General features: G+C 41.8%; 1 pseudogene; it reads right to left on the reverse strand.

The window, feature by feature from the left end:
- Window positions 1-562: 562 nt before the first annotated feature.
- Window positions 563-3,327, reverse strand: LOC141955014 (zinc fingers and homeoboxes protein 1-like; annotated as a pseudogene).
- Between the last annotated feature and the right edge of the window lie 2,064 nt (window positions 3,328-5,391).

The raw sequence follows: 5,391 nt of genomic DNA on the forward strand, positions 1-5,391 counted from the left end.
TAAGGGTTTTGGTACCTGAGAGGCGTCCCAGCTCAGGGGAGATGCTGGTCACAGGCTGCTGCGATCCAGGAGAGCTCAAAGGGTCTCTCTGGTGGTCGCAGTTTATAGGATCCAAGATAACTGACTTTTGTCAAATACTATCTGGTGCCTTCCGGCAGTTGCACAAGAATTTGAATAACATGCAACCCTGTTATTGTTCCATCTGATCACATCCCAGGCATAGGTGTGTCAGGCCATCAGGAGATGATGGGCCATTATAACCTTTTCCAAGCAATTGGGAGGGGCAGGAGCCAGGCTCCTCAAGGTTATCAGTCCTTATCTCCATAGATTGGTGGATAGCTTGGGGGAATGTGGATGGAATCACACCTGGCACCAAGCAGCCCAGCAAGGAGGGCAGGGAGGGGTAAGAATTGCACCACCACACTTGCCTATGTTCTTTTATGTAGAAGGAAAATGCGAGCAGGTGCTTGCTAAATTGAAGGCCATGAAAAATCATTTGGCTCTTCACCATAACATCCAACCTAATTAGTTGGGTTTTGGCCCCCAAATCCCAAATGGCATGTCAATCTGATTTTGAAAGTTTACGCTTAACATGTCAGGGGCGTTCCCAAGTATCACTATCATCTGTTTCTTCCTCATCTTCCTGATCTTCCAGCATTTCATCTTCCTCCTTGTTCTTATCAAACAGCTCTATTCCAAGTTCTAATCCTCTTTGCCTTTCTGCAAACCATTCTCTGACCTGCTCATATCCCATGTGAGATTTGGCTACCAGTTCATCGAGGTCTTGCTCATTAAGGAATCTGTGCTTCATATAGTAGTCCTTTAGGATTGCTGTTCCAGTTTTGAATTTTATGACAGACACACCTCTGTCCCAGCAATTTAACCTCGTGCTTCCCTGAGGTCTCCCCCGAGGCCTCCCCCTCCCCTTCAGTCTTCCTTTTCCTCTCTTTCTCGCAAAGCCTCGGCCAATCAGACTGTTTGCATTGGCACTCTAGTAATAATAATACCATTTCAATCCTCCATTTTTCCAAGCATAGCGAGTATCTCCAAACCAGCTCACAATTTCTGATCTTGGGAGCCCAGTTTCTTCTGCTAGTTTGTTGTATTCTTGTAGAGATGGCCACTGAGTACGGACAAAAGAACTTTTAAGCAAGTGCAACTGCTCTGGTGATTTTTTGCCTATTTTGCTTGAAGTGGAATACACTGATTTGGCTCCTGCTGCTCCATCTCCCACAGATGTTTCTCCAGTCTCTTCTTTTGAGCTGCCAGCATTGCTCTCGTTCAAGTCAGCTCCCTCTTCTTTCAAGACATTCAATTTCCTTCTTTCTGTAAACCAGGCATCAAACTCTCTCCTGGTCAGTTTGGCTATTAACCTATTCATCTCTTCATCAGTAAGGACTGGCTTATTAAGAAAACCTGCTTGGAGGACCTGCAGCTGTTCAGCAGTCTTCTCTTTGAATTTCTGCTGGTTGAAATCAGGAAAAGCGCTCCATGATGACTTGTTCTGTGGAGTGACTCCCGTTGGGGACTCATTCATTTCATCGCTTGAATCAATAACAATGGTGGCACACGAATCACTGTTGAGATGAATCCCATGATTATTCTTTGAGTTTCTCTGATTGTAGCATGTATCGCTGAACCACTTTCTGATCTCTCCTTTAGTCAGGGCCGTTATTTTCATAAGTCTTACAATTTCTGAATCTTGAGGAAACTGATTTTTAAGGTAGCTGACTTTCAATTCTGCCAGCTGTTCCTTAGTTTTTTTCGCTCAGATTCCAAAGGAGTCAGGATTCATCAGCGCGCATTCATTTTTGATAGGCTGAGGGGCTGGAACAGCAGCTCCTTGTTTGGTTTCTGCAACAGGCTGAGCAGTGTGAATCTGACTCTTCTGTAACTGTGTTTGGTTTGGGACTCCTGCTACAGTCAAAGCTATTGGGGCTGTTACTGGTAACGTATTTGCACCTGTAACTTGCGTGAGAACAAGTCCTGGCTGACCAACTATTTGGCATGTCTGTAAAATTGAAGGCAAACCATTGCTAGCGGCAGAAATGTGTGCTGGAATAACAGTAATTGTCTGTGGCACGGTATGCACCGTGCCATTAAATTGTTTCCTCCTTGCTTCCTCCACTTCCTCTGGAGTCCAGCTCACACCGTGTTTCAGACGCTGCGCAGAAAACCATATTCTAATCTGTTCCTCTGTGTGACTTAGCTTGAGTGGAAAGAACAGTGATTTCTGACAAGGCTGGATATGGGAATTTGTTGTAGGTGTTAAGCAAAAGAGGACTGTTATCCAAAGCAGTATTATAGGCTGGAATGCTATTTACAGGTATTAGGACTTTTGGAATCAGGTTTGAGTTCTGTGGAACAGTGATTTCTGACAAGGCTGGATATGGGAATTTGTTGTAGGTGTTAAGCAAAAGAGGACTGTTATCCAAAGCAGTATTATAGGCTGGAATGCTATTTACAGGTATTAGGACTTTTGGAATCAGGTTTGAGTTCTGTGGAGCTGTAAAGGCTGTTATAACCTGTGCCACCCCAGGCTGAAGCACTGGTGCTGGAGTCACTACGGCACTAGCCACATCTGCTGCACTGCAAACACCTGAATGGCTCGCTTTTGACTCAGAAACTGCTGGTGGTGGGTTTTCTACTACTTCTTCAGAGTTTGGCTCCTTTTCAGTTCCCTTTTCTTCACCAGCAATGTCATCAACTACATTGTGGAAAACAGCAATACGTTTATTCTCAGTTTTGTTTTTCATCATTTTCATAATAGGAGTTTTGCTGATTGAGATCCCTGATGAGGGGACCTCAGAAGAGTCAGCCTGTTCAACATTTTCTTCTCTAACAAAACTCCCGCCAAAAGTGAGATTGTTCACTGTTTGTTCAAAGATTGTCTGATTACTATGTTTCACCATGGTCAACTTAAAATTCTCTTCTCCAGGGTGGTACTTCAAATTATGTTCTGAGAGAGCATCATATCTTTTGGTAAGAAAATTGCATTCTACACAAACATAGGATGAATTTAATACTAAGTTGGGATGTTCTGAATCTACGTGAAAAATAAACATATTGAGATCGGGAGTTTGAAAAGTACAGTATTTACACTCGTAACCACCTTCTACTTTATTCTACTTTATTTGTATTTTTCTGATTGTCTGAATCCACATACTCATGAACATCCTCATCACTTGTTACGCTCTCTGCTGTAGGGTTATCTGCTGGCGCAAGTACAGGTGGTCCTTCCTCCAACTCTGATACCATTTCTAGATCCGGATCCTGCTCGTTGGCTAAGACCATGCACAGTGTTGTTGATTTTCTTTTACTTGCCATGCCTGTTATGTGAGAATGATACTGACTGGTCAGGTACAGACCTAACTTCAAGCTCTTCTTGATTAATAGTAATGGCTTTCGGTACTTCAAGTCAGTTCTTGTAAAGTCTCAACATTTATCCCGTTAGCAGATTTCCTTTTGTAGTGCAATCAGGTTAGAAATAGTTGAGGATGAAATGTTGAGAGAGACTGCTTTAAAGTCCACATCCACCACCTGTAGCAAAGAAGAGACAGTGGAATTAGTTAAAGAGTAATTTCTATTCTGCTACGTATTTTGGCTTAAGGTAATTCAGTCCTTTGTGGTTCAATCTGCCACTGTTCATCCCCTGAAAACAGCAGACCCATTCCAAAAAGAGTTACTCAAACTAAGTTAAGAAAGGCAAAATCCAATCCACTTACTGTAGGCTGAAATTTGTTTTCGTGCGTGTCAATGCACTGAAAGGCATAAAACACAGGATGGTGTAAGACAGGGAACCTTCTGACTGTTTCCCTGTCTTCAGAACCCTTTTTCTTGGCATAATGTTGAGGTCAGTTGTCCTATATAACTTGCCTTTGAACTGCTTTGCCTAAGCTCTGGCAACATTTCTCGACTGCCCCATGAGCTCAAGTCCTTTCTATCAAAAACTCAACCCTAGTATGACATCTCTACTACTGACTCTGTCATGTCCCTCATGTCTGAGGTTGTGAAGGGTCCCAGAAAAGGCAGGCCTAAGAGTGTTTTTCTATTGCATTCTATATGCAAACATGAGTATGTCTTTATCCCAAGACTGAAAACAGGCAGAACAATGCCTTTTTTAAGGCACTTTGACAGACAAAAGATGACTATCCTTTCTTCCTAGCTCCCCAAATGTCATTCTCCAGTTGAAGACCAATCCCAAACCAATAAAAGTTGATTGCTAGCACATGGCAATTAACTGAAATCTGTTTTCACGCCTCTATGCATTAACAGGGACATGACTGATTGTGTGAACTGTACCGGAGAAAAAAAGCATTGAAGACTGATATAGCAAGCAGAAGCCAAATAAAATGATGTTTAGAATTCCTTGTCCATTTCTAAGAAATCTAAAGTACCACCAAATAAATCTCAGGCCTACAGAAATTCAGAGAATAAATGTAACCTTAAATAGCATAGACTTGAGAGAATTTTATCCCACAGGGAGCAGATCTAGTCTGTTGGAAATGATGCACAAACTTCTGCAGAGGGTTTTAATTCTGTAGTAGTTTTCTTCTTGAAATAAAATCAGACACTGATTTCTCATAACAGAAATCCCATAGGTACCATTAACTTTTAGACAGTGGAACATCATCTACTTCCCAAAGTGGGGGCATGCTCAACTTCAAGGGGAATACTCAGTAGCTGTTACAGAAGGCCAGCTTTGTTCATGACAAAGTCTTAAAGGAAAAAGAACAGTGTAAAAGGAAGAAATGCAGTTACAAGAAATGGGAAGGGGAAAAGAAACACTATTTTCACTGTACGGTAAGAAGATTCTTTCGTTTTGATTATGGCAGAGCAGGACTTGTGGGTAGGAAAGAAGATAAGTAATTCTCAGCTTCCCATTTTTTCTTTAGGCAAAAGACAAAACTGTTCATCCATAGCTGCTGCCCAGTGCTGTTCCATAAGCTGCTTTTTTGAAACTGTATGCCTCACCTCACTTTTTCATAAAAATCCTCCCCAAATGTTTTTGACAGTCACCCTCTGCACTCCTTCTGTGCTTACATTCAAAGTGCACAGCCTGACACGATAGGCTTTTTATGCCAAGGATACGGTTACATGGTATTAAGGACACCGACAGTGCTCAATAAATTGTGGGTAATCATCATTCTGGGATGGCAATTATTTAATAGTACTGAAACGGAAAGATACCCTTCTTCTACAAGTTAATGCTGGCAGTCTGTAAAACTACACAGAAGTGTAAAAGATATTTATTTTAATGCCTATATAATGCATTTCACACCATCTCATTTATCTTTGCAGTGAAGGAATCATGAAGCAAAGCTAAATGGATCCATTTGTCTCAGTGTCCTGAGGGACAAGAGGTAGAGCATTACTAACCATACTGCTTTT

The sequence above is a fragment of the Athene noctua genome, unplaced genomic scaffold (genome assembly GCF_965140245.1).
Source record: "Athene noctua unplaced genomic scaffold, bAthNoc1.hap1.1 HAP1_HAP1_scaffold_66, whole genome shotgun sequence".
In the NCBI taxonomy this organism is placed as follows: domain Eukaryota; kingdom Metazoa; phylum Chordata; class Aves; order Strigiformes; family Strigidae; genus Athene; species Athene noctua.